We start from the raw sequence: 15309 nt of genomic DNA on the forward strand, positions 1-15309 counted from the left end.
TATGTAGTTAACACATACAAAACACACCACAGAGCTCGAGTGGTATCAGGATTACAAAGAAAAGAAAATGAAGGAACGTCATCGGAACAACAAAGGAACAATGTATTCTGGATGGTTTGGGTACCACATGTCAAGGCTGAGGGGAGATGGAGAGCAGAGACTCAAACCTGTCTCTCGCAGGTCAAACACCTGGCATGTACATTCCACTCAAATTACCTGTTCAAACTGAAGCAGCCTCAAGGTACTTCTATAGAATCAAGCCAAGTCCATCCATGGTACTGGCCACAAGCACAGATATCAAGAGGCACATGAATTCAGATACAAACAGTCTAAATAGTAGCTGAAGGACCCATTTCTCCATAAATTTCAAAGGCTAAAATCAATGCTAATCTGAGCTTTATGAAGACGGGACAATCAATATGGCTTGAGAGCTGCACAGAGAGAGTATTAGCAGCTATGGCAGTAATGGACTGTTTGGTGACACCGCAGTCTCAGCACTTTCACCCTATCACACACACACGCCTATACGCGCACACGTGCACAGTGCACACACACACATATGAACACCCACATACACACACACACCCATCCACATAGAAACGCATGCCCACACACAGACATAAACACTCAACCAGATACACAGGCACATCCACAAACACACACAAACAAGCACACGCAACACATGTAAGCATGCACACATTTACAAACACAGAGACATACAGGCACATGCTCACGTACACACAGGCATGATGCACATGCACCACACTTCCACACAGGCATACACACAAAGATGGAGTCAGTCACTCCTCTGTCTGAGTAAGCTGGTAAGAGTCACACAGATGCCAGTTTACGCGTACTTATGAAAAAAAAAAACGACCAGAAATAAAATCTTAAAAAAGAATCACAAGGCCAATCAGAAATCTTTTGAGAAAGACTGTCCGTGTAAAATGTCATTAGACCTCACTTATATTGTCTTGTACCCTTGTTTATATCATTCTCCACTCTGGAGTAAAAGAGTCCACACAGCATTTTGACACTAACAGGGTAAATGTCAGAGGTTTAAAGGCACTTTGGGAATACAGAGAGGCTGTAACCACATTAAGGTCCCATGAGGCAGTTAAATGGCTGAGCAAAACACTTGGGGTCGAGACCCAGCTCCTCTCTGTTTAAATGCCTTGATCAAACTGCCTTGGGAAAGTATTCCCAATTTAAAATATTTACACATTTACATTTTTTTATCCATCACTAGACTGTTTGCCTAAACATAATAGATTTTAAAATATCAATCACAACAAGATTCTGGATCCTTAATATGAGTTTTACATATGGCAAACATTATGTAACATTTCTGTTATTACACAAATAGTTATATAGCTATAAGTGGAAATAAAGAAGCAGAGCAGATAAGACATTTGGGGTTGTGGGCTCAAATCTTGGTTGTACAATAACATGATTGTCATGAGCCTAGTCCAGAATATGAATTATTGCAAATAGTAAAGTACGTAAAATTGCAGCAAATGTAACAGTTAACTTACATTAATTTACAGTTAATTTAGACAGTAATTTACTGTCTGTTGAGAGACAAATACATACTTGGAGACATTAACAAACAATCTGCTGAGGGTATAGAGTATTCCTCTGTCAGGCTTACAGGGAATGCGTACACACTGTCCCTGCTGGTGTAAAGAAATTCTGCTCTGAGTGAGACTACCAGTTTGACAAAAAAACTCAAAATCATACACAGAGTACGGATCTGTTGGCGAATTCCCTGCGTTTCTACAGCCTTTGTGCTGTTTAGTCATATAGCAAGCATGGCTCGTCCCCTGCTGCTCTATTTTACCTGTTCAAAGAGAGGGATCAAGGCTACTGCAACAGAGGGAGTTTATCTCGACTTCCTAAGAGAGCAACACCTCCTTTCACCACCAGGGGGTGGGGGTGGGGTGTCAGTCAGACAATAGCGTCAAGAGGGTGAGGGCAAAAGGTCTGTTTACTTAAATAATACATGAGGGCATGCTGGCTCTTTGGGTTTTCTTCCAGAGACAAACAAAGGCACAACCAGCTCCCAGGCCTAAACAAACACAAACACAGGGCTATGGGTGCACACACCGCCTGCAGGTGGATGATAAACACAGATGATATCCATGCACTATGTTCTACGTGCAGAGAGTGTGTCGGGGAGGGAGTGGGGCGCAGACAAAACCAGACAGCAGCCTTTGAATCCAGCACAGCTTACAATGAAGCAGTTCTTCCCTGGAGAACCACTGAATTGCCTGACCCTTGTGCTGAGAAGAAGAAGCAAACCCATACTCACAGTCAGGTCTACAAATCATTCTGCCTCAAGACATTGTCTCACAGAGGTGCTGCTCAAGTTCATGATCATATGCTTTCCAGCAAAGTGAGGCAACACATGCAGCATCAAAAGAGTAATTTTCAGCAGACAGTGAATCCAATACATTTTAGTAAATGCACTCAAGGTGGGTGTTTACTGAGACTGAGTCCCAAACAAGGGGGTCAATAGGACCTGCTTCCATAATAATGTCTTATGTGATGTCACAAAACACACAGGGAATATGCAGGTTGATTACAGTACTTCAGCTTGCCTATTAAAATTTAATAGTTGTTGTGTCCATTTCATAGATTTCATAGATTTATCTCCTGTTTCACATACATATTATTCATGATGTATTGATGGTGGCTAACTGCCTATTGCATTGCAGGCAATTACATATTTTGCTTCAACTGTGGTAGACAACAGTGTGCAGCTGGTTTTGTTTTAACCCCACTGACGTTACTTATTCCTGTCAAGTGCATAGTATCATAACAGTCCTGAGCATATGAAATCACAGGAGTTGGCTGTAATTTGACTTACCAACCTGTGTGCTATGTATAATCAAAAGGATTTGCTTTCAAATGCTAGTTCACATGTTAAGAATGGACATGTGAATAAGGGTTTGGTCATCCCAATTTCAGCCTCTTTATCAAAAGAAACAGTTACTGGAAGGACAGGGATGAGAAAGGCTCCAGCAGCAAGTTGAATGACGTCACATTGACTGGCAGTCCTATGATGTCATTCCCATAGTCCCTGTACTGGCACATCTCTCAATGTCATGTGCTACATTGAGACAAATACTATGCACAGTACAATGGTCGTTATTTTCTCCTTCACAAAATGGAATGGCTTGTTTTCATAGACAGAGTACTATTAGATGTTGTGCAACAACTAAGAAACCACTGACTCTAATGCAAACTAAGGCTTGTGATCACCAGTAGGTGGAGTAACATTACACTAGGCTAGAGAATTAAGCAAAGAATTAAGCTGATGCGGGAGGTGATGTATTAAATACTGTCATGTTTATGCATATCTTATTTGAAAAGAGGAGTGAAAATAATATTCCAGCTATGAGTGGGAGGTTAATATTATGACATAATATAATGATTTCCTATATCAATACTCCATAGTAATACATACACACACACACACACACACACAAGCTTTTTATTTTCCCTGGTCACATGCCTCAACCCCACTGCATATTCAGTTGTGATTGGACCATTTGCATGTCATTCAGTGGCACCCATTAAAACTCATAAATGGAGCACTTACGAACTATTTTCCTCTACATCAACCCTTTTAGTTCAGAGGCTCTGTCAAACTCAGTTAAGAATTAATAATCAACTGTAGTAGCATTAATAATAAACTGTAGCAGGATCAACAGACTGTGGTCTTTAGAGAATACTCTGACTACTCCACCACAGCCAAGATTATCATGTGTCTTTGTCTCAAAGCTAATATGACGGCAATTACCCTGTACAATAAAAAGCTGATTAATTGTCTACAAGAGGAAGTCTCCTCTTTGTGACTGCTCCAGACATGACATGGGAACAGCTGTGTACACATGCCTACTGCCGATAGCCCCAATCAGGCCCAGCTGCAGCAATGTCAAGACTGCAGAATGTATTAGCAGTCTCTTCCATTTCAGAGGATCAACTCAGCTAAATAAATCGTATCACACTAAAGGTTTCTGATCAGAACAAATGGTATATGTACTGCAATGCAGAGGGGCAAGACTTCAAAGGTGAAATATTACATTCAAATGACTTCAAATAAAGCATTATGATTGTCCTCATGTCATCATATCTCTCATAAGAAGCCATTCGCAACACAATTCTACGTTCAGTAAACTCATTTGCACAGAACAGACACAAGAGAAAAAATTTTAAAAAGCCTTAGCATCACTCTAATGCATTCAGTGACAACCAGCATGCTTACTTTAGTTCAAATCATAATGTATAAAATGTATAAAAATCCCTGAATGTATAAAATCCCCATTAAAATCAACATAAAGCCATCGATTTCACGCCCTGAAAACACATTAAACAGCATTAAATCTGTGGAGCATGTAGCATTTCTTAACAGTGCCTGGCATTACAATGTCAAATTGTCAACACAAATCGACCAGAATAATTTCACGTCAAAGCAACTCGCTGGTGTCCTTTTGTCCTGCTGCTGTGACTGTTTGAGCCGGAGGACAGCCTGTCTGCGTTATGAAAATAAAGAGACTGAACCAGAGATGAGGACAGACAGAAAATGTCCCTATTGTACTTAGAGAGAGGAAATTACCACGTATGTCTGTATCAGGCACTGCATCTCTATCAGGCACATCAGAATGGGGTGATGAAAAGCAAGTCGGTGCTGAGAGAGGAGGGAGAAAGGCTTTTGTGTATTATGCAGCTCTACAGTCAAACCCTGCTTGGTGAGGCAAGGTAGGGGGATGGGGCGATGGGGGCCTGGGGTTTGGAGTGCCACTGATATCCCATTGAGATGTCTGTTATGACTGGGATTTAAGGCCTGACCTTCTGCTAGGCAGGACACCACTCTCGGCTTCCCCAGATCCTACAGGCTGTGACAATACGGTTGTGTGCAGAACCATGGCCCTCTGGAGGGAAGGGGAACGCTGGCATTCTGCCCAGGGAGAGCCATCACCCCAGCAGCACAGTCTCTGCCCCTTTAATTGAGCCCCCAGAGGAGGGGAGAGCATTCAGATTTGCAGAGCGCGTCCCTTGAAGAATTTGGAGCCGATGGGTTTGATTCTGTATGGAGGGAGGAGGGGAGGGCTAGGAGAGCAGCTTCCCTGAAATGGCACTGCAGGTGTCCACAGGGAGAGAGAGAGAGAGAGAGAGAGAGAGAGAGAGGGGGCAGGACAAAGAGGTAGAGAGAGAGATAGGAGGAGATAAAGGGAGTGGGAGGGATAGAGGAAGAGACAGAGGTAGAGAAAGGGAAAGAGGGAGAAAAAGTGAGAGACTCACCTTCACAGAACAGCTCCTCTCAGGGGGAACATTGATACATGAGGTGCAGGGGCTTAAACGACACACCGTGAAACAGTCAGAAAAAAACTGAAGTGATCTTGGTGGGGAGATGGCAGAGCTGTAATGTCTCATGATGAAACCCTGACCTTGTTCCAACAATAGAAAATTGGATTTTTTTTCAACAAAATATATGAGAAAATGTGAGTAATATTTTTCAATACAAAGTTTTGTATTAAGAGCATTGTCCCCTTTCTGTAAATAAAGATGCATCGACTTCAATCATGCCTCCCCCCTTGATGGTGCCCCTCCAAGTATAGAAGAGGCACCATCAGCACCCCCAAAAGTCCCATAGCCACTACCCTGCCCAGCGGCACCTGTCACACCTCCAGGAGCTCCAACCCACTCATGTTACCTACGCAACAACACCAGCACCACCTGCAGAAGCCCCACTCACCCCCTCTCCCCAGCCCAACAACACCTGCCTGACCTGAAGCAACTCCACCCATCCCCTTTCTCCAAATAGCACCACCTATATCCGCTGAGCCTGCAGATTTAGAGTAGTTTCCAATTACCTCAGGCCATAAACATAAGCAAGTCATCTTTGATAATCGAGGGAATGCTAAGAAATATGACTGAAGTCTTGCTTCTAAAGGATTTGCTTAATAGCAGTTAATTGGTGGTTATGCTCATTGGTGCATAACACCAATACATCTGCCCTGCGCACTCAGGAAGTAAGGCTTTGATGAATTACAATAAACAGTTAGCTGGATTCAGGGGTGGATTAAGGCAGTACATCTGCCCTGCACCTTCAGGATGTGCTCTAAAGGCTTTGAGTTATTACAGTAAACTGGTGGCTATATTTATTGTTAGCTTTTGCCAGTACACCTGCCATGCATGTTAAGAGGGCACCTGCATGCATCTTAAAAATGTATTCATAACTGGAATAGCATCTTATTTGAACATCTGTTAACATAGTATAATGAAAACCAGCCTATCCTCAAACTGCAAACTGCGGTGCCCCATGCTTGAGGTTGGAGAACTATTTAAGCTGCCTGAAGTACTGCATCACCTTAGCGTGCATGACAGCCAAGAATAAAACACTTCTCTGAGAGCGCCAGCTTTCTTCTGTCATTTTTTTTAGGACTTTCTGAAGATTTGTTTTACGGAAATACATCATGTCCATATTCACGCATGAGGGATGTTTACAGTGCATGCCCCAACTTTTCTGTGTGCTGTTCTCATGCATGTTTCATGGGCATTCATTTCACACGCCATGCACACCACGCTATGTTTAGCCTGTAAAGGTCCAAGCGTTACCTTCAAATTTAGTCATGTCTAAAACACATTTTTATCTGTCTGTTTTCGCCGAGTTCTCCAGATTGATGCATTGAGATGTTTGAAATTGCGGAACATCATACCTTTCTGAAAGCATCATGTTCTGTTACGCACATTGCTTGTGCTTTCATAACAAAGTCGCCCGTATAAAACATGTTCAGTTTATTTGGTAAATTGTTCTTGCTTGTTTGGTCATTCTGGAACTAGACTACACAATTTTTTTCAAGAATACTCTAACCAGAATGTCCTTTTCAAAACATATACCTGTATTCAAATAGCAGAATATTTGACTTCTTAAAGCATGGTTGTAGAGACCACTAACTGTCAGATGGAAAGGTAAAGTACATGCTGTAACCGTCAACACTCAACAAATGGCAGAACCTTAGAACCATGAGGGTCTGTTCATTCAAGCTTATTAAAATAAATAATTAGTTTAACACATAATTAATATTTACGCTCAGCTTTATTTTCATTTTGTGTTAATTCATTTAAATTGATATATAGCTTTCTTTGATATTTCCCAGCAAGAGCAACAATACGATAAATGACGAGACTGCATTGTGTCTCCCACCAACAGTTTGTAGCAATCCTTTCATTACATAATTGGATCAATTACAAGGCTTAATTAGAAAGGCTTGACCATGTGTGCAGGGATTTCATTGGCTGATGACTGATGAGAGAAACAAGTCTGGATGCTAGTGGCTCTGAAAGAACCAAACCAGCCACACCATTTCAAAGAAACTTCACTAACTGTGCCTTCCTCACAACAAGGTTGAACATAGCAACACCACTGGTTAACATGTGTCACTCATGTATATTTTGATAAACAAGTTACGATTACCAAACATGGAAGACATCTTTACAGGCTGATATGTTGTAACTCTTGTGCTTCGCTTTGGAGAGAAAAAAATGTTTGAAGAACATCACTCAAAGAGTCTCTTCCTCCACTACAAACAGTGTGGAACTATTCCATGAATTAATGATTACCTGACTTAAAAAGATACCTCCATGTATCAGTTTAGAATTTACCTTTAACTAATTTCCAGCTATGTCCTCTGCTCTGCTGACGGAGACAAAAACTAGTCCTTTCTGTCAGTGATGAACACACTGTAGTCTGACTGACTGTCTCTGAGTCCAAATACCCTTTAAGCCAATTTAGTTTAGAAGCCATTAAGCTGTCCAGAGGAGATTCCACAGAAGGAGAGCAAGGGTCTGGCACAAGGGCCTATCTTGACAGGGCTACGTATGGTAGGGTTAAGAACTGGACACAAGAGTATAACACCATGCTAAGAAATTGTTTATCCATTATCTATAGCAATCCTATTCAAAGTCTTGCATCAGGCTTAATGTTCTGTTAACGCTAATGCCATGTAAGGGGTGATTCAATTGAAGTCCTAATATTAAATGACATAATGGCATATTTAAAGCAGAGTTGGTTCTCAGTGACTTATTAAACAAGATTCCCACATGCACCTTTGCCAAACTCTAACCAGGCATGTGGATGTTCCAATCATACATATATTTTTTACAGTGTGAAATAAAACAAAGAATTTTCTGAAAGGTCTGACAAGACATAAGCCCACATTCAAGATTTTGTAAGTTATGATTTAAACAGCTTTGTATTCGACTGCCATTGCTTGGTATAATATCAACAAGCTTACAATGGCTGCTAGACATCCTGGCTCTTGTTTTTCTTATACAGAAGTGTAAAGAGCTCTCCTACCTTGCTGTTGGTGATATCAGAATACCTCTTGTTCTGGTAGTCCTGACAGGTCACCAACCTTTAACACTCAGGACTAAAGTCTCTGCACACACCCCGAGGGAGGTTCTGCTGTCCTGTGTAGGGGCCACCTGTTGTCACATCCTTGCAGGCCACCTTCATTACAGATCTCAGAACAGCCAATTCTACGGGGTCAAGTTTCTCCCCCAGCCTGGATCATATTTTCAGTGGTCATACTCAATTGTGCACTAACAGCCATCTCTTTTGCGCTAAACAAAACCCAGCTAGTTGACTGAGTGTCACAGGATAAGACCATAAAAATGCCACTGGAAAATTGCAATTCATAAAGCAAGAGAGAAGTTGATTGGATAAGTAAATACCTTCACTCTAAAGATCTGAACTGCAATGAGACAATCGACTAAAAGAAATACCTCCACCCCTACATAAACTGATATTAACTGATACTGTAGCCAGTACAAGCTGATATTATAGGAGATATGGTTAACGAGGGGGTGGGACACCGTGATCAATTGTGCAAAACAAATTCTGCCTTATTCTGATCACTGCAATTAGAGTAGCGGTGTTCCTCAGCTACTATATTACAGCAGACGAAGAGTGTCCCCTGTGGCCAAACAATGTAACCCTCTGTCACTAGGCAACAGAAGAAAAGGCGATCTCCTTACTATACATACTGCAGTAGCCAGGCTGTGTATTTTCTCTCTAGGGCACAGTTGTCAGCTGGACTGCAGTGACCAGTTATTGTATGCTTTCTGTGCACTTTAGTAATCAGGTATGGTCTCCTCTCTGTACACCTAAGTAAACAGACTAATAGACTGACTGTTTCTCTGTATACTGCAGTTACCAGGTACTGTTTCTGTACGCTGCAGTAACCAGGCACTGACTCTCTTTACACCACCATAAGCAGGAGCTGTCTCTGTTTGCCGTGGTAACCAGGTACCGCTTCCCTGTACATTGCAGTATGCAGGCACTTTCTCCTCTGTTCCGGTCTGTGAAGCAGGTGATTTCTTTCACCCTCAGTTTTTGCTCTGTTAAGGAATCTCTCCACTGAAGGTGACTGCTGAATTTTCCCTTTGAGAGGCAGTGCTATGGCCCTCAGTCCCATGAGCTGGACCTGTCACTGAGGAAAGATGGGCGTGCAATCACCATGAAGTACAGGGCAGGATCCATTAGATCCAGAGGAGATCTTTCAAAGGCTGGCCTCACAGCATACATGCACACAGTAGCTGATGGGGTCAAACCGTTCTGCTTGCAGACCACATCAGTGAACAGCTACACCGTGGAGACTGTGGATGCATTCATTTGGTGCCTGAGGACTACTGAATCAAATAAAGCCAGTACATCACAGTGGCAGGGGGTATTTGTTTCAATGAGCTGACCCCCTCCTTCCCCTCCAGCTGCAGCTTGGTGAAGCACACACATGGGGTTTTAACGATAGAGCGGTATCGATCGTTCCGAGCTCCAGACCCCAGGACATGTCTGCTCCAGGAAAGGCATTGTTTCAATGGATACCGCTCAGGGGCTGCCTCAGAGTGAAACAACGCAGACAGCCACTCCTCAGTCTGCATGCTTTCCCTCCTTTTCAACATGCCCAATCATTTATGCGTCATTATCATTCAGGGCCTGCAACCTCACAGGAATTAATGCTCAAACTCTAATGGTGTGTGTAAGATGCACAGCCGTGGTAATTAGGCAAAAGATTATTACCAGCCCCCTCTCCTACACATGAGACTAGAGTGTCGGTGCAACACTGCAGTATTGCATCTTTTTTTATTTTATTTTCCACCCTCAGCTGTGTAATATATCGAATCAGCCCAGCCTGCTTGTGACGCACGTGCCAAGGCAGAAACAAACACGGAGCGGTTTCCGGTTTCACACAGATCGATGGAGATCGATATGACGTGTTGCAATCCCAACACTCAGCCGGGTGCATACTGCCTGTGCAGACTAGTCAAGATACATGAACTAGCCTGCTGTTCAGACAGTTGGAGCTATTAGGCCTACCTGAGCTGGAAGCTGCCCACAGATGCTGGAAGAGAATCCAACCACAAGCACATCAAACAGCTGCATTTTATTACCACTTATCCCAGATGCTTCGCTTCTTCAATCATTATGCTGGAGCCTTTTACACTGCTGTGCATTTGTGGTTTATGATTAGTGGTTAGGTTTGATTGAGGAAAGGCACCAAGCCCAAATGGCTTCAGTGAAGAATCCACCACTATTAGTGGGTAATATGACAAATATAAGCAATGAGATGTTTAAAAATGGGATATCTTCCATCCCCAAACAGATCTTTGAAATTTCCATAAAGGCTGTTTCATCTTTGCTAATTACACTGCAATACCAGAGTATGCTGAGTATGCTGAAGGTACTCTCTATCCTGCTTAAGTGTTCTCTGCCAAGTCATTCCAAACTCGCTGCACACAGAATAAAGGGAAGTACTGCAAATATCAGTGTCTGCTATTAAGCTTGCACCCATAAACTGTAGGATGGCGAACAGGAACTACTAACAGCTATAAATATCTAAAGTAGATCAGCAATGGACCCTGAGTGATTTACAGTATAGCCCTGTTTGTTTGGTTTTCCCATGAAGTTAGCTATATTTATTTTTTTATTGAATTTTTTTTATTATTTTATTTCATTTCAGCAGTACTTCCTGTTACAATTACTATCATAATGCCTTGTGTCTTCAAGTTGATACAGACATGCTAATTTCATTATTTTCCCTCATTTTGTAGCTTTCAATTAGTTACAAACTACTTGTGTGACAAAGGATTTCCTGTCACAGAGCTAGATGAGACATTACAAAGGGAAGAGACGCAGAGTTGAACTGACTGTCCACTTCCATGCTAGTAAACAGCGGGTAAAGCGACAGTTCCTGTTTATTTGACTGTGGCATGCACTTCCATCAGGACTGGACACTTCCTGAAAGAACAATGGAAAGATTGATGAACTGCACATTTGATGAAGTTTCCAACCTGTATAAAATGTGTACAGTAAATAATGACATATTCTGAAATGTTCCGTTGGTCTACATGGTTTTTATGTTATTTCTTGTAGTTTTTTAGCCGCCGTATGGCACTCTAACTAACATAACATTGCAATTCCTCATTACCAGAGAGCACAATTTACATGACATACTGACATACTTCCATCACCCTAATTGTGACCGCTTGATTAAAATTAACTCTAATGTCCCTTCAGGGCATCCATACTACTATTTCACAGTTGCATGGGCTTTGTATTGATTTCTAACAGTAACCTTAAAGATTACTGTTGACCCATAAACAGACACCGTCTGTTTGTGCAGTACAGCACAAACCAACATTAGTTTCAACAGTAATCAAGACACAGTAGCCCATGAAAACATGCACTTAACAACCAATCATAATATTTAATTTAATGCACTAAATCTGTTTACTACAAAAAGTGACAGACTTAAAATACTGACAGTATTTCAACTTCATTACAATGAAACACATGAAAGTACAGTTTATGCAATTCTGATTTAGACTCAGGCTCAATCTCACTGCTATGCATTTTGTCCATTACTTTGAGTAACAGTGATCTTTTTTGCCTCAGTTGGGAAACATCACAAGTTTGACTATGGTGGAATTCATTTAAAATGCTGTTTTCGTATCTAAAAAAAATCTACCCCCATCTTGAATTCATTACTTCCAGTTAACAAAGGCTATTTAAAATGTTCCTCTGCTGTAAGAGGATAGAGGAATTTGTCCTCTGTTATATGCTTTCACCTAAAACCTGCCAAGCAGGCAAAGTAGATGCAAAGCAGGAAATGCTCATTCTTCAGGAAATGCAGTCAGGTAACTCATCATGCGCAGACCGGCACTACCACAATATCACATAACTGTTCATTTGTCCCTATTATCACCAAGAAAATGCTGTAATAATATACTGTATGAGGCAGTGAAAGAAAGTGCTGATGACTAAAATCACAAGGCAAAACCTGGGTGGTGGTGGTGGGGGGAGGCAGCGAACCTGATACTTCAACTCTGTATACTGCTCTATAAAGTGTAATTCCAGAAGTCTGCACAGTGTAATAACTGGCCAGACCAAAGTCTTTCCTTAAAAAAACTGTGTTATATTGATGAAGCCATTCATGTGCCATGATTGGCAAATAACTCTTATTTATGCTGGCTAGATACCAGCAATGGAATTTTCTGTGGCAGTTAATAGCCTTATTGAATTGGAACCGCTGACCCCATTAAAAGCAACTGAACATCCTAGACTAAAGTCAACACAATGCTTGCCTGTTCTTTTTGTGCTGAACTCATTTTGTGTGTTTGTGTGTTTGTGTGTGTGTGTGTGTGTGTGTGTGTGTGAGTGTGTGTGTGTGTGTGTGTGTGCGTGCATGTATGCATGCATGTTTCTGTACCCCTGCTTTTAGGGACCCAGAGCCACTTTGCACCCTTGCCAATGCTTACTGGCGTAGTAATTGCCAGTCAGTATGATCAAATGTTGCTTACAAGTAAAATGCAATGTCGTAGATAATGTTTATGGGTTTCCCCTACAGCGGTAAATATTTTAAAACCACATTAATATTTAACTATCTGCCAACATTTGATTTTGATGGAAAGTGCTCTGAGCCATGCAGCAGTTGAGTCGACTACACTTCCCTTTTCTCCTTATGCAACTACATTGGAGGTGCAGGTATGGTCCCATAAGAAATGAAAATATATTTATTCAATTTCAGTGTCCTCCATGCCCTAACAAAGTATTTTTACACTGACTTTTTGGAGTTTAAATTGTTTCAGGTCCGAACTAGACTGAAGACTTTAATGTATCCATCAATCAGCAAAGAACATTGCAAGTGCAGTCAGTGTGTATGTCATTTTACAACTCTCTCATTATGATGTGAAATTTTGCTATTAGCTACTCACCATTGTCCTTGGTTATATAATTATAGACCAGTCACTATCTGCACTGTGTACCAACGAGACAAGACCTGCAAAGGATACGTCATATATTGTTTTTTTATCCATTGTTTGTTTGTCATCCACCCCCCACTGCTACAGGAAACAGGAAACTAGAGGACAGAAGTTGTATGACTGTGGTCAGCCAGACAAAGGGTCTTAAATTTTATTTCTCTTGAGAAACCCTGACTGTGCATTTAATCAACACGTTCCACATGTGTTTACTAGGAAACAAGCACGCACATGCTTGCCGAATACCCAACCACATCCCTTATGAACAATCCACTGTCTAAAGACTCCACACATAAGGAAGAGAGTTATGCTGAAGCTTCAGCTAGTTGACGTTCCACTGAAGGTAGCCTTGTTGTTTCAATCATCTGTGTTGCACCAGACAGTTTGATGGTATTTCACAATCTGAATCAAGCCTTTCCCCCCAGTTATTTGGCATAACAGCTTTTTGGACCTCTGGGCTGAGTCCTTAAGAATAATAATATCTTTCAGTCTTTTGAATCTAACTTTAAAGCTAAGCCTTTTTTTAAATAAAGAAACAAGAGCACCATTTCATGACAAACCTGACTGGCCATACGCACAGACATCTGCTACTGCACTTGTTCAATACAATCTACAAGATCTTAATTAATTAGATTTTGTACTTAAACCGTACATTAAGACATTTAGACCGTCAGTTGGATGAACAAATAACGACTGAACTGTCAAAGGAAATAAATATAAATTACAACGTCTTTATCGGCGATTAATAAATGTGCAGTGAACTGCGTTCTCATTTATGAACAGGGTAGAATGAATATGCAGGGTAATGCACCATCATGGGCTTTAGGAGTACAGCACGGCACATGCCTGTTAAAGAAGATGCAAGTGTGTGAGAAAGTTGTGACACTCTGCGTGCTGCCTGTTACAGATATTGCGAATATAGTGAGAGAAATGAGCCTGAACTGTGAGTGAACTATCAGTGCAAAAGGAAAGCGATTGTAAACATCCCTGGCACACATACACAAAAGCGGCTGTACGCATATATCCGCAAAGGTAGTCTGGAAAATGACGTGCCAACCTCTGTATTCATTCCAGCCTTTATTCTAGTATGCAGGTTTGTCTTATGACACCCATATATGCTCATTCAGACATAATGTCTGTTTTGCCGTTAAATTAAATATCCAACCGCTGAGTATCCAGGTACGTTGCACCGAAAGAAATCCGTGTTGTATTTAACCGATATCATTTCACGTATGATTCGCATGCTTACGCCAACGTTTACACGGAGTGGGAACACAATTGAGACAGACAATAAAATATGTACTTGATCAGAAAGACCTGCGCGGTGAATATGCACAGCAAGTAAATGGATCGCTTACTGCATTTTTCATTGATACTCTTTTTTTGCCATTTTCGAGCGTGTGCACACTCACACACACACACACCAGCAAACGTGTGTGTGATATATCCATAGAATTTCTGTGTATGCATCACAACACCGAAACCACACATTGCAGCGGCTGAACAAAGCCTCACCTTTTCTTTCCTGGTGGCGTTACCTTAAAATTCTGATCTTTAATTTTTGTATCTCCAGCACGTATGTCCCGGTGCCGTGAATCCTGTTAAATCCTCTTTCAATTGTCTCTTTGTGAACTGTTTTCTACTCACGGAAACTCACTCGCCCGGTCTCCCGTTCTATCGGGAAGCGGTCTCAGTTCACATATCCTTATCGCTCACAGTTGCCACCATACACACCACGCCTCTCCTCTTCTTCCTTCCCATCCAATAAACCAGGAAGACCAGTGTCCCACTATCGCGACTGATGGGGCACGACCACTATTGACACGATTGTCAGTGCATAACGCTCACATCGTGCAGTGCCATGCTAGACTCATGAATAGGAAAATTTAGTTCCGAGCGTACATGCAGCGCCCTTTCTACACTGCCAACACAATAGCGTCTGTGGCGTCCAAGGCAACAGGAAATAACGATTGTCCCGCACTG

The 15309-nt window shown here is 41.7% G+C and overlaps 1 protein-coding gene across 1 annotated transcript in view; it reads right to left on the reverse strand.

The window, feature by feature from the left end:
- Positions 1-15002, reverse strand: part of frmd4ba (FERM domain containing 4Ba) — a 47375-nt gene extending 32373 nt beyond the window's left edge. Inside the window, exon 1 of the mRNA XM_036531081.1 lies at positions 14842-15002. The gene's annotated coding sequence lies outside the window, so the exon portion shown is untranslated. The remainder of the gene's footprint in view (positions 1-14841) is intronic.
- Positions 15003-15309: the final 307 nt, after the last annotated feature.

This window comes from Megalops cyprinoides, chromosome 6 (assembly GCF_013368585.1).
Source record: "Megalops cyprinoides isolate fMegCyp1 chromosome 6, fMegCyp1.pri, whole genome shotgun sequence".
In the NCBI taxonomy this organism is placed as follows: domain Eukaryota; kingdom Metazoa; phylum Chordata; class Actinopteri; order Elopiformes; family Megalopidae; genus Megalops; species Megalops cyprinoides.